The 17,615-nt window shown below is 49.3% G+C and overlaps 1 protein-coding gene across 6 annotated transcripts in view; it reads left to right on the top strand.

Moving 5' to 3' along the window:
* Positions 1 to 17,615, top strand: part of CSGALNACT1 (chondroitin sulfate N-acetylgalactosaminyltransferase 1) — a 342,047-nt gene that overhangs the window by 43,493 nt on the left and 280,939 nt on the right. The window lies entirely within an intron of this gene.

Genomic DNA, 17,615 nt, shown 5'->3' with positions numbered 1-17,615 from the left:
GGAAGAATCAAGCCTCCAGGGAGTAAATGTTTCGTACACAGCGTGTTGCCTCCCTCCAGGCTGTGATGTGAAAATAAGTCATTACTCCTGGACACGGCCCCTCACCTGGCCTTCACTCGGGGTTTGGTTTACGTGCTGTTGGAGCAGAGGGTCTGAAGTGGAAGGCCTTAACCCCCTGGTGGCCCATGGCTCTGTCCGAGCTTACTTACAGATTTATCTGCTGCTGCTGCTAAGTCACTTCAGTTGTGTCCGAGTCTGTGTGACCCCATAGACGGAAGCCCACCAGGCTCCCCTGTCCCTGGGATTCTCCAGGCAAGAACACTGGGGTGGGTTTCCATTTCCTTCTCCACAGATTTGTCTGGGTAGTTCTTAATTTGGGCTGTACTTCTGAAACACTCGGGGACCTGGAGGACTCTAGGACGCACCCAGGTGGCCACATCCCTGGGGTTTTGGACCCACCAACTGCCCCCTCGCCCCAGGAGTTCAGCTGACAGCCCCTCTTCTGATGGGCTTTCCTAGACCAGCGTTTCTAGAACAAACCCCCCTATCCCGTGACACCAGCAGCTGGACCGAAGCGTGGCACCCAGTGTGTTTCCTTCCTGGCGCTACAGCCATCGGAAATCGTCTGTGAATCTGCTCCCTGGCTTATTGTCTCCCCTCTCCCCAGTAGGAAATGGGCCCCTTGAGGGCGGGCCCTGCTTCTTGTTTATTCCGTGTTCCTTTGCCTGGCACGGCGCCTGGCATAACACATACAGGGGAAATGTTTGTCAAATGAGAATGTGAATTCTGATATCAAAAGGCATTGAAGGGCCACTGGGCATAAGTGTGTCCTTTTTCTAACACCTGAAGAACACCAACTTCTTTGCTGAAAAGATGCAGCAGTCTCTTTGGGGATGTTTAATCAGAATGTTGGGCAGTGTGTCCTGGAACCTGGTCCTGTGCCTGTATCCTGGCCTTCCCTCATTATTTCCTAGTGAATAATAATAATTATTATATAATAAAGATACAGCCTCAAGCATGTATACAATAGTAATGGGCTCTAAATGTTAGTCTCTCAGTCGTGTCCGACTCTTTGTGACCCCGTGGACTGTAGCCCACCAGGCTCCTCTGTCCACGGGATTCTGCAGGCAGGACTATTAGAGTGGGTTGCTTTTCCCTTCTCCAGGCGGTCTTCCTGACCCAGGGATGAAACCCAGGTCTCCCGCATTGCAGGCAGATTCTTTAGCATCTGAGCCACCAGGGAAGCTTTGTTTGACACAGATCCTTTCCTCAGGGGTGGGGAGATCACACACAGGTGATGAAAGAGGCTCAAAGCAGGTTAGGATGTTGGGATTAACATACATATGCTGCTACTGCTAAGTTGCTTCAGTTGTGTCCAACTCTTTGTGACCCTGTTGACTATAGCCTGCCAGGCTCCTCTGTCCACGGGATTCTCCAGGCAAGAATACTGGAGTGGGTTGCCATTCCCTTCTCCAGGGGACCTTCCTGACCCAGGGATCAAACCCGCATCTTTTATGTCTCCTACACTGGTGGGCAGGTTCTTTACCACTAGCGTCACCTGGGAAGCTTTTATATACACACTGCTGCTGCTGCTGCTGCATCACTTCAGTCGTGTCCGACTCTGTGTGACCCCATAGACGGAAGCCCACCAGGCTCCCCTGTCCCTGGGATTCTCCAGGCAAGAACACTGGAGTGGGTTGCCATTTCCTTCTCCAATGTGTGAAAGTAAAAAGTGAAAGTGAAGTCGCTCAGTCGTGTCCGACCCTTAGCGACCCCATGGACTACAGCCTACCAGGCTCCTCCATCCATGGGATTTTCTAGGCAACAGTACTGGAGTGGCTTGCCATTGCCTTCTCCTTATATACACACTACGACATGTAAAATCCCGGAGAAGGGAATGGCAACCCACTCCAGTACTCTTGCCTGGAGAATCCCATGGGCGGAGGAGTCTGGCAGGCTACAGTCCATGGGGTTGCAAAGAGTCAGACAGGACTGAGTGACACACACACACACATAAACTAAATAATCCTCAAGGACCTACGGTATAGCTGTATAGACTGTATACTGTATAAGGAACTCTACTTAATGTTCTGTATAACCTAAATGGGAAAAGAGTTTGAAATAGAAAATACATGTATGTGTGTGTGTGTGTGTGTGTGTGTGTAACTGAACCACTTTGCTGTATACCTGGAACTAACACAACATTGTAAATCAACTATACTCCAATATAAAATAAAAATTAAAAAAATAAAATTGAGATCAAAAGTAATTGATAAGTAAACAGCGTGACGTTGTCCACGTGGTGGTACAGAGGCCTGGGCTGGGTGCCCTCTCGGGCACTGTGGCGGGGTTAGGGCAACGGGCGCTTGCTGCCCCTCATTCCGTGCTGACGGTTTCCCGCGGCTCCTCTCTGGGTGCAGGTGAGGATCAGGAGGCTTGGCTTTGCTCCACAGGGAACCCTCCCTCCTCGGCGAACTGCTGTGACCCCTCATCACGGCAGACTATGAGTTTCGGGAAGAGATCCGAAAGCCTGGAGTCATCACCAATCAGTGCATCAGTGTCTAAGCGCCTAACAGAGATGAAAATCCGTCACCTGGATGGCCCTCCGTGCGGTGTGTGGGGGTGGGTGCTGCCCTGGCTCGGATGCAGTGGGTGGAGGGTGGGTCACGGGTGCTGAATTGACTAGTTGGCTTCATAGCTTAATGTGTGTGCTGCGCGTGGTCCTCTGCACGTAGAAACATTGCATTGTTCAGCCGTTAAAACGTGAGAAATGAAAGTTGTGTGATCGGTTACCTTGACCTCGGATTCAGACTAACCCGCATTTCTCTGGTTCCACCTCCCGCCTCATCCCCCAGCTTGGTCCCTGTCTCTGCCGGCTCCTTATCTTTGCCCACAATGGAGCTGCCAAGTGGTTTTGCTGTTTACATTTAATAGAGTTTTAAGGGCATTTGGGGATGGATTTTAAGTGATGCTAGTTAAACCTTTGATCCCCGCCATCGATTTAATTTGAATGTGGCCCCTGAGGATGGTGACCACACGTTGGCTGCCTGGGATGCCCTGGGGGCTGTCTGCTGTCCCCACACAGTTATCAGCGGTGGTGCCCTCACTCTCCGATGTGTGCCCCCTTAGATGATAAGTTATGGAGGCCACCTTCTCCAGAAGGATCATCTCCCAACTTCCAATGTGTGATCAGTGACTTTAAGTAAATGGGCTCCACCTCTGACGCTGCATCACTTACAGTGGTGCTGGTCCAGCTGTCATTCTTCCTGCTGCTGATGTACCCACAGATACTTGTTGTTGTTCAATTACTCAGTCATGTCCGACTCTTTGCGACCGCATGAACTGCAGCACGCCAGGCTTCTCTGTCCTTCAGTGGTGAAGGAGCTTGCTCCAACACATGTTGAATCAGTGAGGCCATCCAACCATCTTGTCCTCTGTTGTCCCCTTCTCCTCCTGCCTTCAATCTTTCCCAGCATCAGGGTCTTTTCTGATGAGTCAGCTCTTCGCATCAGGTGGCCAAGGTATCGGAGCTTCAGCTTCAGGGTCAGTCCTTCCAGTGAACATTCAGGATTGATTTCCTTGAAGATTGACTCGTTTGATCTCCTTGTAGTCCAAGGCTCTCAAGAGTCTTCTGCAACACCACATGTCCTCCTCTAAATCAGGCGGCTTTATAGGAAATAACTGGTAAGTGGGTTGGCATCTGCAGGATTAGCCGGACCCCTTAGTTAGCATGCATGTTTAGTTGCTCAATCGTGGACTCAATCCGTGGAGTCCTCTGTCCATGGGACTCTCCAGGCAAGGATACTGGAGGGGGTTGCCGTTTCCTTCCTACCCAGAGATCAAACCTGGGTCTCCTGCACTGCAGGTGGGTTATTTGCCCTCTGAGCCACCAGGGAAGCCCGTAGCTGGGATTCAGACATTGGCGCTGGCTCTGTGTAACTGTGCGTTTTGGACACAGAACTGCCTGAGCTCTCAACCCAGTGAGGATTTCCTGGCTTCAGCAACAGAATTTCCACCAGCAGTGCTGGTGTTCTCAGATCCTGTTGAACCTCACGCTGCTTTTCCCTTGAGCTGTCCTCTGAATTTCCTGGCCTTGGATGGCTTTGGTCAGCGGATCAGAGAGGCCGCCACCTCCTGTTGGCTGGACCCCTCGGCGCTGGGACAGCTTCCGCAGGGCCTCCCTGCAGGCCCCTTTCTCAGATATCCTGAGGGTCACGAGTTTCCCTCCTATGATGTATTTCAGCCTGAGGACTGTCTGTGGTGTTGATTTTTGCTCAGATAGGATGTGGAGGGAAGTGAGAGCCACCACACCAGGTCTTTGCTTGGCATTGCCCCCGCCTCCCACCGGGGGACGGCATCCTGAGGGGACCACATCCTGGGGGGACCACATCCTGGGGGGACCACATCCTGGGGGGATCTGGCCTCCAGACGCCTGGGCTTTGGCCACAGACGTTTATTATCCCCGTGACAGTGATCCCCCTCCTTCCCTGGAGGCTGGAGACGTAAGAAAGAACTCTTCTGGGGGCCTGGTGGGCTTCAGACGAGGAACAGGCACCCCGAAGCCCCGCGTGGTCCTCCCTGCCCTGACTCTGTGCCTGGGCTCGCATTCCTGGCAGCCTGAGTGGAGGCGGCCCCGACAGCTCTGGTGGGTAGGCTGGGGCCATCAGCCTCCCTCCCCGCTACTGTTTTCCTTTTAGGAAGTCAAGTTTCCTTTGCGGATGTTGAGGAAAACGCTGGTCCCTACGAGAACACAGATACGGCTGAGCTGGGCTTTGGCTCACACTCTTGGCTATTTTGTGAAATCTGTTAGAACCGGAAACAGAATTCTTCCTAATTTAAATGGAGGGGTTCTGGGGATTCGCTGGCAGATAAAGAAAGAGGGGCATAAACACCTCCCCCCCACTGTGGTTTACTGGGTAGGGCCAGGTGCGATTTGGGGAGGAGAGGGATTAGATGTATTCTAAAATAAAACCCAGCATTCGTGATGCTTTTTAACAGTCCGTGTAAACCCAGTGTCACGGGGGCTCCAGAAGCACGCAGGGCTCAGGTGCGCGTTTCTTTTCTCTCTCTGGCAGCGTGTTCAATGGGTGATGGTTTCCAGGTCATAGGGGCATTGGGGGAACGGAGGAGAGAAGGGTGTGAAAGCGACCCCCTGAATTGCAAATTAACCGTAAAATGCAGCCAACTGGAGCATTCTCATTCTTCATTCAAAACCTTGAAAAGTTCTCCCGACTGCAGTGTGGACGTTAGTCTGAGAGGCCAGAGAAGCACAGCAGAGTGGATGCCGCCCTCCAGAGGGGGTGTGTGTGTGTGTCTGTGTGTGCCTATGTGTGTGTATGTGTGTGTCTGTGTGTGTGTGTTAGTTGCTTAGTTGTGTTTGACACTTTGCTACCCTATGGACTATAGCCTGCCAGGCTCCTCTGTCCATGGGATTCTCCAGGCAAGAATCCTGGAGTGGGTTGCCATGCCTTCTTCCAGGGGATCTTCTCTACCCAGGGATAGAACCTGGGTCCCCTGCATTGTGGGCAGATTCTTTACCATCTGAGCCACCAGAGAAGTCCCTGCCCTCCAGGAGCCCCCAGCTACTGGGAGGAGTGCTGTCCAGATGCCCGCACGCCATGTGTGTGACATGAGGAATCTCAGGGTCTGGAGGAGCGTCTGGGGTCCTGTGAGCAGAGGACCCTGCTGGCAGCCGTCGCCCTGGGGAGAACTGCAGTCAGTCACACCCAGAAGCTCCAGGCTTGGCTCTCGTGCATGTCTTGGTTTAGAACATGTGGTTTTGAGTGATTGAATCTGATAGCTATTATCCATCAGTGAGACCTGCAGCCCCAGGAGTATGCTCTGTATTTGGCTGAACTTGGTTTTTCTGTGCAAGATGCTCTGCTGTCAGTGGTAATCAATGCTCCCGTTGGTCTCAGGGGAAGTGAGCTCCTTCTTAGGGTGTTCTGGCCTTGGGCCAGCTGCCTTCTGCATTTCCTTGACACGGGTGAGTTTGGTCATTGGGTCAGCAAGGCAGCGGCCTCCTGTTGGCCGGACCCCTCGGTGCTGGGAGAGCTTTCCTGGGGCCTCGCTCACCCCCCTTTCTCAGACATCCTGAGGATTATGTGTTTCCCTTTCATGGAGTATTTTTAGCTTGAAGACTGTCCAAGGTGTTGATTTTGATCCGACGACAGGAAGGAAGTGGAAAGGATGCTCAGTGGGCAGGGGCCCGAGGAGGGTGAGTAATGCTGGATGAGATCCAGTCCTGGCCCTGGTCTGCGTGGGGGCTGCTGCCAGGCTGGGCTCCCCTCGTTCTCTTTAGGGGAGACTCTGAAACCCAGAGTTTTCCCTCCCCAGACAGATCCATGGCGGCTCAGCCCTTGTCTGGAAGGGAGCCACAACATGGCATGTGAGCTATTTGACTTGGTCTTACAGATGGGGTCTGGTGCTGAAGGTGGAGCTGGGGGAGGGCAGGGAGAGGACGTGTGTCTGTGTGCACGTGCCAGGGTCCAAGGTGGAAAAGCCCAGGTGAATGCAGGGCACACTGGAGGGCGTGGAGTGTGGAGGGGGGAGGCGGGAAGGTGGGGAGACTCTGGGAGCACAGGCAGGCCACGTCGACCACTGAAGGCTCGTGTGAAGGGCTGTGATGAGATCCGAGTGCGTTTTTGGGAGGTGAATCTTGCCATGGTGGAAGGGGGTGAGGAGGGATTTCCGGAGGAGAGCGTGGTCATGGTCTAAGCGGGATTTAAGGCAGCACGTAAAGTGGCTGTGAAACCGGTCGAGTGCCTTGTGAGACTTACGAGGATCTCAGTTTTTGCAGGAAACAGTGTCTCAGAGGAGTCGTTTAGGGAGTGACATGAGATAAGAATTTCCCTTCATGAATCAGCAAAGCTTCTTGAAGATTAATGTATCTGTGGAGGTTACTTTGTGCAGTGTATATTAGTTTGTCATGTGTGATATTATTGTCTTGTAGTCAAAAGCATGGACTGTGGATTCAGAGCCCAGCCTCCAGCTTATTAGCTGCGAGACCTTGGGTGAACTGCTTTAGCCTTCCTCAGTGCCTGCTCCCGCAGAAAGACTAATATCACCACCATCTGTAATATTTATAAAAAATGTCTTATCACTGAGATACAGGATCTTTTTGGTAGCCTATGTATTCCCCTTTAAGAGCTGCCTTCGGCTGAGAGTTAACAGACAGTCTATCCCACCGTGATCTTAAATACCTGAGTGTTTATTTTCTTAACAAGAAGACTACTGGTAGACAGTTGCTGACACTGCTTTGATGTCCTCAGGATGTTAGGACACCTGAGATTCTCTTGGCCTCCCTCCTGCATAGGCTCAAGACGGCTGCTGCCACTCCAGTCATCATACCTATCTCAGTGAAGGACGAAGAATGAAGGGGGAAGGTCAGAAGGAACCTGCAGGTTCAATAAGCTAGAAACCCTATCTAATGACTTCCAGTAAGATCTTGTTGCCCATCTCTATCTTCAGGGGTTGTTGGGAAAGGTTATTTTCTCCAGGCACTTTGCTCCCCTCAAAAATATAGGTGTTCTGTTGCTAAGAAAAGAAAAAGAAGGGTGCATATTGTATGGGCAGCTGGTGGTCTCTGCCACAGTGGGACCTCACTGCAAGAAAGCTGCCTCAAGGGCTTAAAATAATTTTGTCTGTTTCTGTGTTAGCAGTTGATCACCATCTCCCAAATCGACAGCTTCCGGTAGTCTAATCAGTTAAGTTTTTAGCATTTATAAATTTTTGCTTGTAAGAGGTTTGTTTAAAATAGAAAAGGCAATTACAGAAAGAGATGGGAACGTAGTCTGTTTTTAAGCTCAATTAATTGTCAGTATAGGTGTAGGCGGGAGTCGTAGTTTTTACCTAAGATCCACTCTGTGGGTCGCATAATGAACGGTGCCCTCTGACTGATGGTGAGGAAGCTTTGTCATTTGGTCCGACTCCTGCCTATCATATTTCTATACTATAGTCAGGTTGACAGTGCCATAGAAACTCTCCAAATATCGTAGGAGGTACAAAGAAGGAAGCTAATTCATCTGATTCTGTAGATAAGAAGACTATCAGGCAAGAGTTACACATAAAGAAGGACCTTGGCAATGAGTTACAAGGACCTGCCTAACCTCAAGTCTGAGTCACAGCTGGAAGCAAGTCCGTGGGCCCTGTTTAGGAAGATACGTGTCCGGAAATGGGAGGTTTCAGCTCTAGGCTCAGAGCTGCAGTGACTGATTTATATAACTGAAAAAATAACCTAGGGACTTCCCTGGTGGTCCAGTGGTTCAGAATCCGCCTGCCAATGCAGAGGACATGGGTTCGATCCCTGGTCCGGGAGGATCCCACGTGCCGTGAGGTCGTGAAGCCTGTGTACCACAAGTGCTGAGCGCTCAAGCCCTAGAGCTGCAAGAGGAAGCCTGAACACAGCAGGGGGAGAGTAGCCCTGCTTGTTGCAACCAGAGTATGCACACACCGCCACGAAGACCCAGCACAGCCCCCCACATAAAAACAAATAAAAACACTGAAAAGAGCTTAGGCTGTTTGTGCGGTGGTGAAGTACTCGTGACGTAAAACTCACCGCCTTCGCCGTTTCCGGGTGTGCGGGTCGGTGGCACTGAGCGCGCTCACAGGCTGTCGCCATCACCACCATCCGTCTGCAGAGCTTTTGCATCTTCTCCGACGGAGCCCCTGTGTCTGTTAAACGATCCCTCCTCCCTCCCTCCCCACCCCAGTCTGAGGTAACCCGCCTTCTCCTTTGTCTGTGATCTTCACACTTTCAGTGACCTCAGATAACTGGGATCCTACAGCGTGTGTCCCTTTGTGGGTGGCTTCCCGCACCAGGAATAATGTCTTCAGGGTTCATTCATGGTAACAGCCCGCATCAAAATCTCCTTCCCTTATAGAGGCTGAGTAATATTCTCTTGTTTGCATACGACGCATTTTGTTTATCGGTTCATTTGTCGATGGACACTGGGGTTGCTTCTGCCTTTTGGCTGTTACAAATAGTGACGCCATGAACATGAATGTACAGATATTTCTTAGAGACGCTGCTGTCGGTTCTTTTGTGTATATATCCTGAAGCTGAATTGCTGGATCTGGTTTTAATTTTTGAAGCACAGCCATACTGTCTTCCATGGTGGCTCCACTATTCTGCATTCCCACCACGACCCACAAACGTAACCGTTTCTCCACATCCTCAGCAACACTTGTTTTCTGTATTTTTGATGGTAGCCATCCTAACAGGAGTAAGGCGTGAGCAATGCTTCCAGTTAACTTCCTTTCGAATCACTGCTCTCTGCTTAATCCTCCGGCGAGTTACTTACTCTGAGAGCTTCAATTTCATTTTCCACTCAACATAATTGCCAGAGTGGAGGGGTTGTATGGATGTTGATGAGATAAAGCCCATTCGGATACTCATTTCATGGCCCTGGAAAAGCTAAAAGTGTTAACAAAGTGCCTCGTTGTTAATAGTACCATTGTTCCTAGCTGTAGATTGCCTCCTACGGCCTAACCCCAAACACAATGTTTCCGAAGCGTCACGGTGGAAAGGGCGTTGGTCTTGGAGCTGGAAGCCATGGAAGAGAATTCCAACTTTCCCACGTTCTAGTTGAGGGACTTCGGGCAAATATCTGGCTCTTACGTAACTGTGGGCACCTCATCGGACTAGACATTTACACTCAGCTCTCCCTAACTCCCCACAACAGCCTGAAGTTTCTTCCCAGCTTTGCTGAGATGGTATTGACCTGTAACACCTGCAGGTTTAAGCTCCATGTGGTGTCTGCCGTGGCTGCGTTCTGCAACATGCTTGCCAGGATGGGATTGGCTGACACCGCCATCCCCTCAGATTGCTGTTTTTCTGTTACAATGTTTCAGATCCACTCTCTTGACAATTTTGGAATAAAGCATACGGTCACTTATAGTCACCGTGATGTACGTCAGGTCCCTGAAATATATGTCTTACGTTTGGAGTTGGGGGTTTGTACCTTTGAGAGCCGTTTCCCCATCATTGCCCTCACCCCCCACCCCCACCGGTACGTTTGGAGTTGGGGGTTTGTACCTTTGAGAGCCGTCTCCCCATCATTGCCCTCACCCCCCACCCCCACCGGTCCCAGCAGTCGCCCTTCTCCGCTCTGCCTCTCTGCCTTTGACCTGTAACATTCTGCATATAAGTGAAAACAGAAGGTACTGAATGTCTTTGGCCTGTTTCCCTTCGCATCACACCCTCGAGGGCCATCCACGCTGTGGCCGATGGCAGCCCTTCCTTCTTTCTCACGCTGCCTAAGGTCTGCTTGTGGGTATCTGCACGTGTGGCCCCTGGGGCTCCCGTCCACCCCTCCCGGATGGACGCTTAGGCCGTATCCCCGTCTTGGCTGTGGTGAGTAATCCTGCACCAAGCCTGGGAGGCAGCTGTCTCTTCCAGACACCGGCTTCATCTCCTTCGAATAAAGGCCGGGAAGTGGGATTCCCACTGCCCTCTTCCGCCGCCTCCCTGACCTCCCACGCGCCCCTCGCGCCGGGAAGCTCAGGCTGCCCTCTGCCCTCAGGGGATGCTGCTCGCCGAGTCTGGGCAGCTCGGGGCCTCGTCGTCTCTGAGCCTCCGCGGCGTCTGGCCGTGTTCTCCGCTCTGCTTGTGGTCTTCGCCCTGGCCTCCTGGGACTCCGCTTCCCTCTGGTTCCGCGTGACCTTCAGAGAGTCCTCTTTGAGCACCCTCTCTGTCCCCTTCTGCTGGTCCTAACTGTCTCCAGGGGGGCGGGCGGGGGGCACCCCATCATGCATTTTCGGATGACCCTTGGGTCTGTGTGTCTGGACCTCGCCTTCTGAACTGCAGGCCCTTCTTCCCAGCTCCCTCCTGAGGTCTTTCCGGTCAGCGTGTCCCCGGGCGATCTCCTTATCCCGCCTCCGCTGGCCCGGCCCTGGCGAGAATCTGGAGAATTGCCTTGCAGGGGTGTGGCCACTCCCCCGGCCCCGTGGCCCCAGGGGCTCACCTGGGTCACTGCTGTGTCTGGACCCCTCCCTGTGTTCTTCCTCCTCCCCCGGAGTGCCCATCAGGCCACCCGTCAGTCCCTCCATCCACCGTTTTCCGAGGGCAGGGATCTGGCTGTCACTGGGGACTCCCTGCCGTCCCTCTCCCTGAGCCTCTGCATGGCTCCGCGTCCTCACTGCTGCAGCCTCACCACCGCTTCCTTTTTCGGGCCGTGGTCGCCTCTCCTCGTCACTATTGTCTTAGCCCTGTCCCGTCGCTTTGTCCCCGTCCTGGCTTCCCTGGTGGCTCAGCGGTAAAGAATGCCTGCCGACGCAAGAGCCCCGGGTTTGATCCCTGGGTTGCGAAGATCCCTGGAGGAGGAAATGGCAACCCGCTGCATTATTCTTGCTTGGGAAGTCCCATGGATGGAGGAGCCTGGTGGGCTACAGTCCATGGGGTCCCAGTGTCGGACACGACTGAGCAACTAACACTTCACTTCACCTGCCCCCTCCCAGGCATCCTCCGCTCTGCCACCAGACCCCCCAGTGCTGCTGCTCTCAGCGGCGTAGAACTCGTGCCCCTGGCTCAGAGATCAAGACCGGTTCCTGTGAATGGCATCCACGAGCCTCTGCCATCTCTTCCCACCGTCCTCACCTCCTGCCCACCAGCCCCTTCCCTTCTGAGCTACAGCAAAGCACTCAGGGTTGCTTTTCACCCTGGTGTGTGTTTGGATGCGTTTTTCTCTGCCGGGAGTTCTCTCCCCACCTTGTCTTGTTGGGAAATTCCCGCTCATCCTTTATGACTCAGCTCCGTCCTGAGGAGAGCAGTCAGCAATTGCGTGCTCATCCTGCGTGCTCCGTCACTGCCATACGTCCTCTGCAGGAATTAATTTGCTGAGTCCTCAAAACAGCCTGTAGGGTAAGCACCAATATTATCACCCTCATTTCACAGCTGGGAAGCAGGCACAGAGGTTAAGTGTCGTGCTCAGGGTCACAGTGCTGGCTTGAGGCTAGTAGCGATCTGAGGACAGGCAGTCTCACTCCAGACTTCAGGCTCTGAACCACCGGGGTGGCGCTGGCTGCTCAGACAGAGGCGGCCGCTTCCTCTTGGGCTGCTCCGCCCCCGCCTGACTCACACACATCTGTGATGGCATTTGGTATGCTCTCTTGCAAGTACGCAGGGAGCCCTTACTCCCATTTGTGTCTTTGGCGCACAGCAATCAGACAAGAAAAAGAAACAAAAGGAATCCAAATTGGAAAGGAAGAAGTAAAGCTGTCACTGTTTGCAGATGACATGATACTATATGTAAAAAATCCTAAAGACACTGCCAAAAAACTGCTAGAGCTCATCAATGAATTTGATAAAGTTGCAAGATACAAAATTAATAGAAATCTGTTGTGTTTCCATACACTATTATGAGATATCAGATAGAAATTAAGGAAACAATCCTATTGACCATACCATCAAAAAAAATAAAATACCCATGAATAAACCTACCTAAGGAGGCAACAGACCTATACTCCCCAAACTGTAAGACACTGAAAGAAACCAAAGATGACACAAGCAGATAGAGGGGCGTATCATGTTCTAGGGTTGGAAGAATCAATATTGTCAAAATGACTGTACTGCCCAAGGCAATCTACAGATTCAGTGCATTTCCAATCAAATTGCCAATGATGTTTTTCACAGAACTGGAACAAAAAAATTAAAATTTGTATGCTGCTGCTAAGTCGCTTCAGTCGTGTCTGACTCTGTGCGACCCCATAGACGACAGCTGACCAGGCTCTGCCGTCCCTGGGATCCTCCAGGCAAGAACACTGGAGTGGGTTGCCAAACTCAGAAAACCCTGAATAGTCAAAACAATCCTGATAAAGAGCAGAACTGGAGGAATCATACTCCCTGACTTCAGACTATACTATAAAGCTTCAGTCATCAAAACAGTATGGCTCTTGCCACAAAAACACATAGATCAGTGGAACAAGACAGAAAGCCCAGATATAAACCCATCCATTTATGGGTAATTAATTTACAACAAAGGAGAAAGGAATGGAGAAAAGTCAGTCTCTTTAATAAATGTGCTGGGAAAACTGGACAGCTCCATGTTGACGAAGTTAGAACACTCTCTAACATCATATACAAAAATAAACTCGAAATGGATTGAAGACCTAAATGTTAAGACTGAATACTATAAACCTCCTTGAGGAAATCAAAGGCAGAACACTTTTTGATATAAATCACAGCAATATTTTTGGATCTGTTCTCCTAGAGTAATGGAAACAAAAGCAGAAATAAACAAATGGGACCTAATTAAATTTAAAAGCTTTTGCACAGCAAAGAAAACCATAAACAAATCAAAAAGACAGTCTATGGAATGGGAGAAAATATTTGCAAATGATGCAGTTGGAGGGTTTAACCTTCAGAATACACAAGCAGCTTATACAGCTCAATATCAAGAAAACAAACAACCCAATAAAAAATGGGCAGAAGATCTAAGTAGACATTACTCCAGAGAAGGCATACAGATGGCCAACAGGCACATGAAAAGATGCTTGACATCACTAATAGAGAAATAAAAATGAAAACTACAGTGAGACAGCACCTCACATGGGTCAGACGCTGCACTGTACCGTCACTTCAGTCGTGTCCGACTCTTATGACCCCCTGGACTGTAGCCCTCCAGGCTTCTCCGTCCAATGGGATTCTGCAGGCAAGAATCCTAGAGTGGGTTGCCATTTCCTTCTCCAGATCAGAATGGCCAACATCAAAAAGTCCACAAATCATAAATGCTGGAGAGGGTGTGGAGAAAAGGGAACCCCCTCTACTGTTGGTGGGAATGTAAATTGGTGCAGCCACTGCTGAGAACAGTATGGAGGGTCCTTTAAAAACTAAAAATAGAACTACCATATGATCCAATAATCTCATTCCTGGGCATGTATACAGAAACGTCTGTATCCCTGTGGTCCAGTAAGGCACGTGGTACATACTCATCAAATCTTTTTAAAAAGAATACCTGAAGGCATATAATGAAAATTAGCTGAGTGAATTATTAATGAAAACATTCTGGGTGAGTTGTGGGTAAGTTGTAAAGCAGGGGTCAGCCAGCCACAGGCAGATCTGGCCTGCTGCCTGTCTCTTCATTGCCTACCAGCTAAGAATTTACAGATGAATATTTGTACTAAGGGTGGTGATAGGCAACCTTGGCTTTTGGAGATGAAAGCCAATTAGATAAAACATAAATCTCCCAAGATTTCTGTTCTTCCTTGTTGGTAGACCTGTTACAGTCAGTTGGTGTTACTATCTTTAGAGTTTGATCGGTAACAAATTTGAGAATATTTGTGTGTGTTCCCTTGTTACGTAAGTTACCTACGTAACAGCCTCAATTCTGCTTCTTAGCCTGCAGAAGCTAAAATTATACGCTCCAGCCTCTGACTGCTGACCCCCGGTCAAAGTTCTATTTAAATAGCAGCGTCCCTGTTATCTCATCTTGTATTATGATAGGAGAGGGGATTAAAAATTGAGATGTTTAGGGCGCATTGGTCTGATTGGATGGGATGCAGTTTGTGAAGTTCTGGACCGGAAGTGCTAAACACATGTGACTGTTCTTTCTCCTGCTCCTAGACCTGATGTAAGGTAGCACCTGGCTGGCTGCTTTGAGGACAAGTGACTTAATATGGGGCATGGTGTCACGCCTCACACAGCTCTACGGGGGCCAGTCAGTAGTGTTCAGGATTGTATATAGTTTGAGTGGGAGACAGAATCTTTTTCACATTGGCAGGCCCTAAATTTCTGATGACAGTGACCTGGGAATGCAGGGTATCTAAATTACTCATGATGCCAGTGCGAAAAGGAAAACTTGGTAGGAGCCACATACAATCCTGTATACATATAGAAGAAGGGACTATTTATAGGCCTATGTCAACATATATATACATATATATTTGCTGTTGGTCTTGAATCTTTAAAGTCTTTAAAAATTTATATTCAGAGTGTTTTTCTGTTCGTTTTTCATTTTGTTTAGAAGAAACTGTAAATAAAACTAAACAATGCCACCGTTTTTCCTTAGCTCTAATGGCTTTGTGACAGGATGAAAGCCCATGTAGTGTAATATTTGATTTTTCTCTTCCTCACATGCTGTCTATTTAGAAATATTGCTAACTCTTCTGTAGCAGAGCAAAAAGCTTTTGACTGCAAATTTATATAAAAGAAAAGTGTGCATTACATCATGTGAAACATAGTAACTTTTGGAAATCATTCTAAATCACACACGTTCCTTGGTATTTTTCTTGTTGTTTCTCTTATATTATTAATCTCAGCCCTAGGCTGCAGTGCAGTTTCCAAAATGGTTTTAGAAATCTAAGAGCTGGTATTTTTGTCTCATCGTGCTTCAAATTTACCTTGAATGAAAACTGCATTTCTTGGGTTATTACTCTGGAGCTGATTGTACATTGTAATCAGAACATTTTTAGGCCTAGAAGGGGCCAACCCCCTTGTTTACAAGAAAGAAAGATGAGAGAGATTATGAAATATACTTATGGTCATATGACTAGACAGGGGTGGAATGAAGGCAAGATGCTGGACAAGACCCATACGCTCACATTTCCTAGTTGAAAAATTTCCCTTTTGTAAGTTTGCAGAGATGAAGTCATCCAGAAACTGGGGTGGGAAAAAAATAATAAAAGTCCAAGTTCTTATTTTTTCACTTCAGCTGTTATGATTTAAATGATTTCCAAAGCTGTAGAAACCTGAAAGTACGTCAGTGGTTTTAGAAAATAGTAACAGCGCCCTTTGGGAAAGCTCTGAGTTTCACATGGATGTTTCTGTGGGTGCGTTTTCTTGGGATTCTACATCCTCACGCACAGCATTAGGTGATGTTAGTACTCAGTTCAGTTCAGTCACTCAGTCATGTCTGACTCTCTGCGACCCCATGAATCACAGTACGCCAGGCCTCCCTGTCCATCACCAACTCCCGGAGTTCACTTAAACTCATGTCCATCGAGTCGGTGATGCCATCCAGCCATCTCTTTCTCTGTCGTCCCCTTCTCCTCCCGCCCCCAATCCCTCCCAGCATCAGACTCTTTTCCAGTGAGTCAACTCGTCGCATGAGGTGGCCAAAGTATTGGAGTTTCAGCTTTAGCATCAGTCCTTCCAATGAACACCCAGGACTGATCTCCTTTAGAATGGACTGGTTGGATCTCCTTGCAGTCCAAGGGACTCTCAAGAGTCTTCTCCAGCACCACAGTTCAAAAACATCAGTTCTTTGGCGATCAGCTTTCTTCACAGTCCAACTCTCACATCCATACATGACCACTGGAAAAACCATAGCCTTGACTAGACGGACCTTTGTTGGCAAAGTAATGTCTCTGCTTTTTAATATGCTATCTAGGTTGGTCATAACTTTCCTTCCAAGGAGTAAGCGTCTTTTAATTTCCTGGCTGCAATCAGCATCTGCAGTGATTTTGGAGCCCCCCAAAATAACGTCTGACACTGTTTCCACTGTTTCCCCATCTATTTCCCATGAAGTGATGGGACCAGATGCCATGATCTTTGTTTTCTGAATGTTGAGCTTCAAGCCAAACTTTTCACTCTCCTCTTTCACTTTCATCAAGAGGCCTTTGAGTTCCTCTTCACTTTCTGCCATAAGGGTAGTATCATCTGCATATCTGAGGTTATTGATATTTCTCCCAGCAATCTTGATTCCAGCTTGTGCTTCTCCCAGCCCAGCGTTCCTCATGATGTACTCTGCATATAAGTTAAATGAACAGGGTGACGATATACAACCTTGACGTACTCCTTTTCCTATTTGGAACCAGTCTGTTGTTCCATGTCCAGTTCTAACTGTTGCTTTCTGACCTGCATACAGGTTTCTCAAGAGGCAGGTCAGGTGGTCTGGTATTCCCGTCTCTTTTAGAATGTTCTACAGTTTATTGTGAAAGGCTTTGGCATAGTCAATGAAGCAGAAGTAGATGTTTTTCTGGAACTCTCTTGCTTTCTCCATGATCCACCAGATGTTGGCAATTTGATCTCTGGTGCCTCTGCCTTTTCTGAAACCTGCTTGAACAACTGGAAGTTCACGGTTCACATATTGCTGAAGCCTGGCTTGGAGAATTTTGAGCATGACTTTACTAGCCTGTGAGATGAGTGCAACTGTGCGGTAGTTTGAGCATTCTTTGGCATTCCCTTTCTTTGGGATTGGAATAAAGACTGACCTTTTCCAGTCCTGTGGCCACTGCTGAGTTTTCCAAATTTGCTGGCATATTGAGTGCAGCACTTTCACAGCATCATCTTTCAGGATTTGAAATAGCTCAACTGGAATTCCATCACCTCCACTAGCTTTGTTCATAGTGATGCTCTCTAAGGCCCACTTGACTTCACATTCCAAGATGTCTGGTTCCAGGTGAGTGATCACGCCATCAGCGAGATGGGAGCTCGGTGCTGGCCTGAAAGCGGTGGGTCGGGTCTCCAGGGCTTGTTTGACTTGGAGGGGCTCTTTCGCAGACACAGTGCTCCTCTGTCTTTGCGTGGGTAGCGTGGCATCAGCGCCTGTGGACCTTGTCCGTTTCTGCAGGGGCTCCTTTTAGAACATAACCTGTACGTCTGTACCTGTTCTTTTCTTCTTTCTTTGTATTAATGTGCTTTTCCTTAAGACAGCTGCCGACACAAGCTTCAGGGCAGA

This window comes from Moschus berezovskii, chromosome 26 (genome assembly GCF_049115385.1).
Source record: "Moschus berezovskii isolate FMDL1 chromosome 26, NW_MosBer_1.0, whole genome shotgun sequence".
Lineage (NCBI taxonomy): Eukaryota > Metazoa > Chordata > Mammalia > Artiodactyla > Moschidae > Moschus > Moschus berezovskii.
Note: the sequence above shows the minus strand (reverse complement) of the source record. Positions and strands in the feature narration are given on the sequence as shown.